Source organism: Erithacus rubecula, assembly GCF_903797595.1.
Source record: "Erithacus rubecula genome assembly, chromosome: 1".
Classification (NCBI taxonomy): domain Eukaryota; kingdom Metazoa; phylum Chordata; class Aves; order Passeriformes; family Muscicapidae; genus Erithacus; species Erithacus rubecula.
Genome location: NC_136658.1, coordinates 71,845,242 through 71,857,355, shown reverse-complemented (window position 1 = coordinate 71,857,355; position 12,114 = coordinate 71,845,242).

The following is a 12,114-nucleotide window of genomic DNA, read 5'->3' as shown; positions in this document are numbered from 1 at the left end:
ATATTTGGCTTTTCCAGCACTCTGGTAACTATAAAGATAACACAATAAAGAAATTAAGAAAAACAAAATAATATGCATCACTTTAGGATTTGGACTTCATTCAATGACTTCTCTTCAGGTAAAGTGCATCTGCTTTTCCATTTCAAAGTACAGTTTGCACATTAGATTTAAACAGCAATCTACAAATACACTTCCTGTTTGAAGAATGAGAGTTCAGTAAAAGGCACTTGACAAAGATGAAGGCACACAAGTTGGCACCAGTTAAGAAAGATTGAATGCATATTCAGCTGTCATTGAAGTGAGTATATTTAAGTGCCTTGGTGAGAGGCACTCCAACTTCTCCTCTCTGGGATAATACTCACCCTAGAATTGCAAACATCTCTCTATGTTTATGACAGCAGTGCACTATGCACCTTCTTCTCTGGCTTCTTTGTGAGAGAATGCCAGGCATGAGCCTCAAGAAACAACCAGAAGTCAATTTGATGAAGTGAAAACTTGGAAAGACAAGAGGTGAGAGCCCCAGACCTGCACAGCCTTCACAAAAAAAAAAAAAAAAAAAAAAAAAAAAAAAAAAAAAAAAAAAAAAAAAAAAAAAAAGTCTTGGTGCAGTTTAAATTCTGATCTGAAGTAAAGATGAGTTCATAACTATTTAATCCAAACAAGGTACAGAGAAACCAAAGGATAGATCCTGAAACACATTTTAAAAATTGAATGTTTTCAGCTTTCAGAAGAAATTATTAGTTACACACTATAGTCAAGACTATATTTTTGAAAGTGTGTTTGTCCACATAAGTGAAACCATGTGTTTCTGCTGAATTCAATAGTTTGGCAAATACCATTCAAGCATATAACCTGAGCCAAATAACATTGTTTAAGGACACAGTTTGTCCTTGACCTGGATAATTTCATCTTCTAATTTGTTATTACCCACAATTTTTGCATCTATTCAAGAAGGCCTAATATAGAAGTAGCCTATTTTTTTTCCTAAATGCCATTTCCTAAGTACTGGGAATTAACCATCTTTTAGTTATTTATAAAATATATAGAGAAAATGTTCTTCTTATTTGTGGAGGTTAGCATCTGTTGTGGTTTCCCTAAAAACCACATTCCTGGAAAGGAAATGAAAAAATTATTCCATAATTTAAAATTTATAACTTATAAATTAATTTCTGTTTAATATATAATTTTTAAGCAAGTTTAAAATAATCTATCTTAAATTATTCACATAGAAAGGAATTCAAATCCCTTCAAAAAAGGAATACTAAATCTTTTTTTTTCTAAGAAATTGTTTCATGTTGAATAGTATTTATCAGTGAAATCAGCTGTATTTCAGAGTTAAAGAAAAACCAAGTGAATTCAGTTATTATTGTGTCACTAACTCATAAGACATCTCAAGACATTGTTTCTCTCTCTTAACCCATGGCTGTTCCAGTGAGGGATGGTTTCAATTAAGCCATAAGAACTTAACATGGTCACTGTGAGCTAAATTTCCAGAGTCCTTTCCCATCCAGATTTTATAGTTGTTCATCAGTTCTTCACAGTTAGATGAAGAACCTAGAATCCCTTAGAACAGTGGGAGACAGCTCTTGGTGTGAGACACGCAATGGATGATGATGTGCATTGCACATGTGCCCCTCATGAAAACCCAGGGAAATTGTGTTTTCCCCTGCTCTTTGGCAATAAGATATTTTGCAGTCATTTATCAGAGGTCCAAGTTATCAGGCATTAGTAAACCTGTTCATGTTTCTGGCCACTTTGTGATTTAGTTCTGTAGTTGCCATGATTTTACTAGATAAGCAGACTATCACTTGCACCCAGAGAGGGGAAAAAATACCTGCCATAAATAAGATTAGTAAGGAAGTTGAGGCTGGTCTGACATGAGTCCTTGAGGTGCTTTTACACCATCACACAGCAGAATTTTTTCTGTATGATTCACAATGCTAGAATCACAATAATGAAGTGAGATTTCTGCCATTCAGGGTAAGAAAGAGCAAGAGGGAATTTTTTAAAATCAACACACATAGAAAGGTTTGTTATATCCATGAAATTCTGGCCTAAGTTCTCAAGGACTTTTGAAGGATATAATAAAAAACTTCTACTTTTTATGTTTCATGCCACCTAGAGGATTTTCAATATTAAATTGAATTGGAAAAGCATAAGAAAGTGAATAAAAAAACCCAAAGCACAATATAAGAAAAAATCTGGGAAATCTTTTTATATCACTATGCATTTTCTGAGATCAGCATCAAGGGAAGAGAACATAACATAACCAAGTTTCACAGCAACAACAGTAAATTCAATTGCTGAGCTAACAAAAAGACATGTCCTGTAAAGGCTGATGACATCTAAACGCAGCCATACTAAGAAATGTCTCAAAAATTATTTTGAATGCAGCTAGTGTGCTACAAAAATATTCTTGCTCCTTTTCAAGTCAGGAAAGTGACAGCAACTGAGAGATGGATGGTCTATTAAGGGATTTTCAGACTTGCAGTAAGAATGTCTCTAAGACAAACTTTTTGTTTAGCCTATGGAGGTAAAAAATACAGAAATGTGTTAGTGAGACTGGTACAGTCGAGTGTCTGGAAAAGTTAATTTCATGAAGTGGAAGATGAGACAATACAGACAATTTTTAATACCATTTAATATTTTTCAGTAGAGCCATTCAATCACATTTCCTATTCTCCATTAGAACCACAGACCATAATGGCTTTGTCTGCATTAATGTCTTAAATTGTGCCCAGGAATGTTCCCAGACACTGACAGATGTTCTATACTCTCAAGTGCCTGAAATGTCCCCTGGTGTGGACATGTGGCACATGCACCCCTCTTCCTAGCAATTCCCAGGCATTACCCAAGTAGAGGGTGCTGCAGGTGCCTTTCCCAGAGGGGCTTCTGAATGTGGTTGCTCTGTTTTTGGAGACTAGGACCATCAACAAAAAAGAGTCCTACCAGGTGTGGTGCTTGGGATGCACATGTAATTTGCTGGTACAAACAGAGCCGTGTGTCAGCCACTGAAAGGTTATGGGACAGGTTGCCTTGCATGATCACTGGTGCAAAACAGAAACAACCCAGGTTAAAAGATACTTATGTTTAAACTGGGAAAAGTGAGAAGAAATTGAAGTCTGAAATTCAAATAATGATAGCCAACAATGTTTCAAATAAACTTTGTTTTCCAGAAGTTACACTTGGTGTGTCTGTTACTTGACAGCAGCATGAGGAGTAATAAGCAGAGAAACCAAGTATGTAGATAGATTTCATTAACACAATTAACTGGGGAAGAACACAAAATTACATATATGATGTGCATTATTGTTGCTGTTATTGCATGAATATACACATTCACATACATAATCCCATATAATACTCTGTCTCAGAAGCAACACCTCATCTTTGTCATTTGAAGAATTCTGGATAGGAAGGTGAACTCATTTAGAGACAAATTATCACTACAAGTTAACCTGAGCACTGTTTAGAAACAGAAAACAAACCAAACATTAGATAAATAGAACATTCAGAAAAAAATACTAGTGGGTCAGAAAAGGAGCCATGAGAAGAAAGAAGATAACCTTGGCATGGGCCTTATTGTTGTCTTCCACAACAAGTTAATTCAATGCAGGCTCTGAAAATGTTACTCTGTGTCTTCATGGTGCAGTGAGGGAAGCAGGATTTAGCTCTGCACAAACTTGCTGCATGCTTCCTATGGACTGTGTGTGTGAGCTATACATAGCCATGACCCACAAAGCTCAGCTTGGCAAAGCACTGGACCCAGCTTTCTTGCAAGCATATGGGATTTTATTTTGGAAGACTGCTTTTATCCAAATTATTTCTGCTGAAGTTGAGATCCTGCTTCTTACTGACTTGGTATTCTGGAGAGCTAGGCTGTGTGCACATGCTAAGCAAATCTCTCTTGGACTGTTGCCCATCCTCTACCCTCAGGAAAAGTGATCCAGCATGGCTTATGTCCATATGGCTCAAATGCCTGCCTCCAAATATGATGCCACATCTATCCTGCCTATCAAGAAGAGTCTGTGGTCCATGCCATCTCCAGAACTATGGGCAAACATGGAACTGCACTCTGGGATTTGCCTGGGAGGGGACTCATTCACTGTACAAGTACAGCAAGGAGTACACTAGTGACCAAAGGATGGTGTGTGAGCCTGAATCCACTCCAATCCAGTTTCCCAGACCTTCTCTACTGAGCACTGCTACTCACCTTATGACCTTTGAAACATTCAGGTCTTGCTGGATTACTCCTGCCTACCTTCTTGCACATTAAGAAATGCTTCACCAGCAGACAGGATTTCAATCAGCATGAGGAAATTTGGTTTTGCTTGATATAGAAAAGTGGGCATACAAAAACAGAATATCATGGGCTTGACAGAAGCTAGAAAATACATTGGAGTTAAGAATGTTCTCAACAGAAACAGATATCAAAAGTACAAGTTACAAAGCAACAAAGTGAACAACAAAAAATAATTTAACCTTTCAAAATAATTGCATTTATTTAAACCTTTTATCTTGATAAAAGCAAAGAAAATATCAAGCAATTCATCAATTCTTGGTACAAAAAACTACAGAAAGATTAATTTAGCAGTGTAACTAGCTGCTTCTGGAGTGACAGAATAATTTGAAAATGTCTAGAAACATCTAGATACTTTCCAAATGACCACAAGAATTTGTGCATATTCAGAGTCTAATTGGTGTTCTTGATGGCTGCACAAAATTGTATTGTTAGAATTCAAATTACATCAAAACTGTATGAACAGCAGTGAAATTGTGATCCCAAAGAAAAGACGTTCCAGGATAGTTACTGTTCCTTTTTCTTTGGTCTCTTTTCCCTATTGATTCTATGAAAACCAACACTTGGGTGGTGTGACATGCTTCTGCTTTATTTCTGTAAGTGCTTACCTATATGAAACTGTATGCATTTATATACACGTGTAAGTATCTGAGGTTTAGCAGCTGCTTATACAAACATAAATCTCTATGCAGTTTCCTGCTCTTAGTAGGACCTGAGAAACCAGAGCAGCATAAACTGTGTCTGCTCATCATGACATTGATGTGATGATGAGGAGACAACAGAAGAACAGAAGACCTTTGAAATTTCATTCTGAGATATTTCTGAGCATTGATAAATCTCTATCGTTTACTTGGGAAGCCTCAGAAACCTAATTTTTTACAACATTTTCCACTTTAGGATGTTCTGATGACTGTATTCAAGCACATGGGCAATAATTTTTATGTTTACTAAAAATAGTCCAAAAAATATCTGCTGTAACACAAGGAACACCAGTTCTGTAGGACAGCCATAATGAAAAATTTCTGGCAGAAAGCCATTCTGTAAAACTTTCTAGAAGTTTAAAGAACCCATTTCTCTTCCTAATTTTTATTAAATCTTTATTTTTCAAGTATAAATTAAAAAAAAAAAAAGATAAAACATATTTCTAATTGATTAATAGTTTTGAATATTTTTTCAGCCATTGGAACAGCTAAATGACTATTGTTTTGTCTTCAATCATCAGTCAATGAGAGTAACAGAGCTAAAATTATGATATTAAGGAGACATATGCAGTACATATATTCCTAGTGAAGACAGTATTTTTGGCAGTTTTTCTGAGGTTTAGTAAAAGCTATCATTTGTGCAATCTGAGTAACTTCCTTAATGAGCCATCAGAAATTATTATTCATAATTGCCCATTTTTGCAGGTTAAAGTAATCTCTTCATTTCAGACTCTTCCATACAAGGGTGAATGTTCTCAGAAATTATGTGGTTTAATAACTTTCACCCTTCTAATCATGAAATAAATATTAGCTCACCAGCACAAGTTGTTTACAGATATTATATGGGTCACAGGCTAGGAATCTTATCTGAAATATTTAAATAGTAAAAATTATCCATTTTCAGATACTAAACCAAATACTAGTGAAGACATATGCTGCAATAAACACATCTACATACATAGCAGCTAGGTGTGAAGAAACTGAAATGTTCCTCCAGATTTCCTGTACTTGAAAATTACTTTAAACATTTGGATGAAAAATTTGTTAGGTATAAGTCTTTTCCATGGAGCTGGTTTTGACATCTAGCCTAAAATTTGGAATCTTGTTTACCCTTCTTTGCTGTGTTTTTTCCAAAATTGACATATCAGTTTTTCATCAGTCTGTTTTACTGCAATACATATGTATCTCCTTTCATACAAATCCAGATTTTTTCTGCAGCAATATAATTTCTGTTGGATTGCAATCACATCTCAGGCAGTTAAAACCCTAAGTGGATATTGCCCTGAGTTTTAAGGGTGCAGTTATAACTGTAAGGATTATGGCAATTCCTTACAATGTTTGAATGCTATGTTAAAAGTTACTTTGTATCCTGATATAGTCTAATTAACAAAGAATAATGGGAGAAATTAATGTCTTTCTTGTTGCTCAACTCACTTGGCATACCTGATCTATCTAGCAGGAGCTAACAGGAATGACCAAAAGATTTTCATATGCTTTACATGGAAAATATAAAGTGAACAGTGCCTGTAACACTACTTTGGGAATGAGGTTCTTGAGAAAAACTAACTGGGATCCACACAACTGTCCACTGCAATGCCAAGGATCACTGACTATTTCCTTTTGCTGTCTCGTGGACAGAAAACTTCCCATATCCTTTCCCTGGAGAAGAGAATGAGAAAAACCTTTTGAACTCATAAGGAGAACACAAATATTAATTGCAATGACAGTGCTAGTCACCAAAAAAGCCAAGCATCATCTCCAGTAAACTGTGGTACTTTATTGCTTTCTTTGAAGTTATGTTATCCTTTTTTTTTCCACCTAAAGAAAATTGTTGATGAATGTGGGTATGACAGGGTGGTCATATGAGCCAATTTCCTTGGACATACAACTTTTACTAATGTAATTAGGATTTTTTTGCTTTTTTTAATTTAGTTTATCTTTCCATAACTGCAGAGATTGGGAACAGAAAGAATAACATCTATGACCTGAAAACTCTCCACCCAGCTGGTGCTGCTTCTGGCTCCTCTCAGGAGAGAGCTCAGGCCTTCTCAACAATAAAACAAAATATGTTTAAGTGACATCAATGTTTCTGTCTTTGAACTTGTGGTAAGAGAAGAAATAGAATTTATTGCAGCCTTTTTTGTTTACATTTCTATTATGAATCATAAGTGGCAGTTAGTTTTATCATATTGTTAAGTTTCCATTTCTGTATAGTGATCAATTTAATTTTTAAATTTTGTTACATCTAATTTAGATGATTAATTTTTTATTTGAATTTTTCAGGTTGAATAAAGAGGATGGACTTGATAAGTATTTAATCCATCTTACTGACCACACTTTTAAAAAACCCATATGCCAAAACAATTGGCACACAGTTATAATAGTCATTGCACAGCAAAAGAAATGAAGTTCAGCTATCACAAATGAGATGAATGTGGCTCCAGGATTCCCTGTTGAAACACTGCAGACTGGATTAAAATGCTGTTGCTGCCAAAGGAATTGTCTGCTGCAGCAATGTGTGACCCAAGCATCAGAATGCTTTATTTACGTAACACTTGGCTGAGATTAAAAATCTGTTCTTTTTTTTATGATTTTATTTTTAATAAAAGGGCTTGAAGAAGCTGTCTCTTGATAAACCTGCCAGGGCTATTAAGAAACAGAGCTACAAGAATTCCAACCCTTGTTTCTTGTCCTGTTGCAGGCCCTGTTTCATGTGTGGCCCTAGGGAACCACGAGATAAATGTCTTCAGCCATGCTGCTTCTGCTTCAGCCTTTCTGTTTGGCTTCATAATTTACACATCTTTTCTGCAGACTGCAGATTCACAACTCCAGCTGTGGGGATGGTGAGTTGCCCCAAACCTTGTGCTTTGTGTTTGGGTTTGTTGTTTGGCCAAACACTAAGGAAAGTCAAACCTCCTCAGGACCCGAGCAGGACACAGAACCAAGATGTTCCACTTCCTTCTCTCTGCCTCAGTGCAAATCCTGGGGTAATCTTCCATGTGATATCAGTACCTCAGCCTGACAGACACCTCATATTAACTGTGATAAGCTTGGATTCAAATCCTAGACTCTAAATCCCTCTAAATATTAAAGGACTCCAAGACCAAGAGAGGAAAAAAAATATGCAATTATGTGTTAATGCTCACAGAATGAAAGATGTAGCATGACAACCAAATAAGTTAAATATCAATGTTAGCAGAAAAATCTGATCAAATTAAGTTAGCAGAAAAATCTGATTAAATTAAATCTCTCAACTGAAAAGCCCAGCTCTGTCTTAATAATCTTTGGGACCTGAGTTCACCCAAGAGCACATGTTCTTTCCTTGTCTTTCAGACACTAAATTTGTTTTGTAGTTCAATTATATTAATTGCCTATTCTGTTACAATTCTCTATGATACTCCCCTCTCCTTGTTTCTTATCAATTTCTATTGCTCATTCAAGCCTCTAATGCTTTCTAATACTAATAAGAAAATCAATATAATGTCACTTTTCATAGTCACAATGGTTACCTTTTTTTTACTGCTGAATACAGTGGCAGTTCAGATAAAATTTCCTTTCAGTCTTGGTAGATTTGCAAGTTTCCAACAAAACAGACCACTTTGTCAGAAGTGCTAACAAACCCACAATGGATTAAAAGAATTCTGCTTTCAAAAATCATGTTTTCTCATTTGTTCCTTCTGTCCTTTGGCTTACCATAGGAAAATTAAAACCTTCCAGAACACATTTTGACACCAAAGTAACTGAGCCAATAATAATTTTATTTCCTCATAACTTGTTTTAGAATACAATTAGAATTTTCTCTCTCTTGAAATCCATTCCTTCTGCAAGGCAAATTAATAATGTTTAGACATGAACTGGCAGGTTTTCATTATTACAGGATGTTATGAAAAGGTTCTCAAACTCTTATATTTATTTCTACAGTAGTCTTGACTGTTCTAGGTATTATATCCTAATGTGATGCACTCCTGGTAAGGTTTGTTCTGCAGTGTTTGGAGATAATGGCAAAAAGAATATTTGTAATGAACCAGTGTTGAAGTTAATGCACTTGAAATTGTTTGATCCTGAACAATAAAGCCATTTTACAGCAAAATCCTGAACTTGGAGTACCCATGCATGTGCCTCTGCAGGAAGTGGTTTGTGCACAAGTGAATACCACTTATTTCATAGGCAACCAACAGGAACTCTCCATCACATTTCCTCAGCCTCAAAAGAGATATTGGGTCTGAATGAACATCTATGCCTTGAAGTATTTTCAAACTGCCTGCAGCCAGAGGATGTTCAGTTCAGGGAATCAAACTGTGTCTGGTTAGATGTAAACACCTTGAGCAACCTGCTCAAAGTTTTCTTTGCTCTACCAATATGCTCCCATGGTGCTCAATTATTTGCTAAGTTAGACATAGGTGATCTACAGACACTGAAGAACTTGGCCCATATTTAAAAGTAAAATTGGTTCTTAGCCACAAGGAAACAGTAATTTTAAATTATTAATCCACTATGCATGTATGTCCTTGAATAGCAGCTCAGTAACCTTTAAAAAGATTCCCTCTGGCTCTGTGGTTTGATGATCTTTTTTAAGGACTTTAAATATATTATTATAAAACCCCTAAGTCCTTTCTCTGCAGAAGAAATGTGTGGCTGATTCTGGAGAAAGAAAAAAGCATATAAAATACTTCTACACAGTTGTATGAGTGCAGATTACAGAGCATACTAAAAACATAAAGAAGAAACATGTCCAAGTGAATTTTGAACATATTCCATTTGGTGAGTAATTTTTAAATCTTCATAAAGAGCAGGTTTCAAAATGAAGTCAGTTTTCTGCTAATTACAGCTTGATGATCCTTGGCTGCACTCCCTCCAGATTAGGGTTTTGGCTATTATTTCTAGCTCAGGAAATGATGTAATGCTACTTGTTAGTTTTGCTGCAATGTTTAAGTAGAGGCTAGTGTTTTTCAGAAAACAGAGAAAAGCATATGCTAAACTGTGCCCTTGTCCTCCCAGACAGACTCATGGCAGCTCTCAAAATGTGCCACACTACCTGTTTTGGCAGTGTGCAGGGAATGCTGCATGGCCAAGGCACCATGGTGCCCATCATCCATCTCCAGCTGCATCTCAGGACCCACAGGCATGAGCAGGAGTGAGCACAAGGCAGAGACAACCTGTGCTGAACCTCCAGACAATCCTGCTACATCCTTGGACACATCACGTGTTTCTCAACAGCTCTCACACCTGGGATGCATCCCTGGGACAAAACGTTGCTTCGTTACCATCAATAAATATGATGCACACTACAAATTATATTCACTGAGCAATACATGCATTTAATCTCAATATAATTTTTCTTTTTAAGCACAGGTGGACTTAGAGACCATTACATAGTTTCTCAAACAAAACAGCTCTATGCTAGAGCAAGCTCTGTGGAGTTAATTCATTATTAGGTCAGTCCTGATGTGTTCTTTGCCCTTTTCCCTTCTGCTCATAAAGTTTCTATCCACAGCATCTAAGACCACTATTTCCCACATAAATTCCAGAAACTTTATGATGTCTTGACATAGTTCCAATGGTTTTATCCAGATCACAGTTACTATCAGAACTTTAAAGGAAATTAACAAAAAAAATTTATTGACTTGAACCAGTGGAACAAGAGAAATATTGGAGGGACAGGAAGGAGCAGAGATTAAGAGATGGCATGATGCTTTGTGCTGTTTCTCTGATAACAGTTATAAGATAAAATGGTTGTACTAAATATCACCCTATTATGTTGAAGTACACTTTCAGAAAAGGAAAAAAAACCTCTACAAACTTTTGTAAGTTCTTTTGATACATTTTCATAGTAATAAGGTGAAGTCTGATCATGTAGATAACAATAACAACAATATACAGGAGCTGAAGCAATGAAAGACTAAACTATACAAGAGACTGTGTCAAGATAAACTTTTGTGTACCTATGATGTAGGGAGCATTATGACTCCTAAGTAAGGTCAGACAGGTAAGTACAAGAAAGGTTTTGTGTGAATTAATTGAAATTTTCCACATGGACTTTTCTTTGTCAACATGACATGATTGATGATTCAATCCAAGAAATCACTAGTAAGGAAAAGCAAACAAAAAGCAACAAAATCACTGGCAGACAATTTTAATTTATTTATTTTCTGTCCATTTGGTAAATAATAGAAGGTAAAAATAATCATTTCTCTCCTTTTCTCCACTTCAAACCTAATCTACTGAGCTTTGTTCTCTTATTCAGAAGCTCTGACTGAAAATAATACTGCTAAAAGAAATTTTAATTATACTTTTTTTTTTGAGACTGCAAATCCAGGACTATTTCAAAAGAGAAAACTGCTTTAAAATATGCTATTCTGGATTATAAAAAATAAAGGGCATAAAATCTAATCTACCATCTAATCCACTAGTTTTGCTGAGTTATTTGTGCTTATACAGGTAATGAGTTTTACCATTTACATAGTACTAAAAATTGATTAAAACAGAGAATTAATTTCTGGCTTATAAACACCTTTCAAGCAACCTACCATAAACACTGTACTAAGTTTGAGAGTCACCACTCAGTGTTCAGGCTGTACAGATGGCCAGCTAAATCTCATGGCACTGCTTGCAATCTCTGGTCAAAAATGTAATCATAAAAAGCTGCTCCCAGCCAAACTGAGTTTTTGATATTAAAAAAAATACTTGTTTTTCATGATTAAATGAAGCTCATATGGTCAAACACTCACTTGACAGTACCAAGTATATGAACAAAGTCTCCATCCATTCTAAAGGAGTGGTTAAATTTTAGAAAATGTAATATGAAAAACAGGCGTAGTCCAGGGCAAAGGTATTCAGATATGAATGCACTTTTTATAATATTTCAGGGAAATTATTTCCAGAATTAAAAGGATTGGATCTCTTGTTTGCTTTTTTCACTTCTATGTACTTTATTCAGATTTTTGTGTATGTAAGTGTGGGTTTCCAGAATGTTATTATGTTTTACAATGACTCATCTGAGAAATAACAACATTTATGTTTTCCTGAGAAATAACATTTACATGTTTTCCAGCTTTTACAATGTCAGACTTTTGAAAAATAACTAGCCAGTGTTATCAAATTCCTGTAATTAGA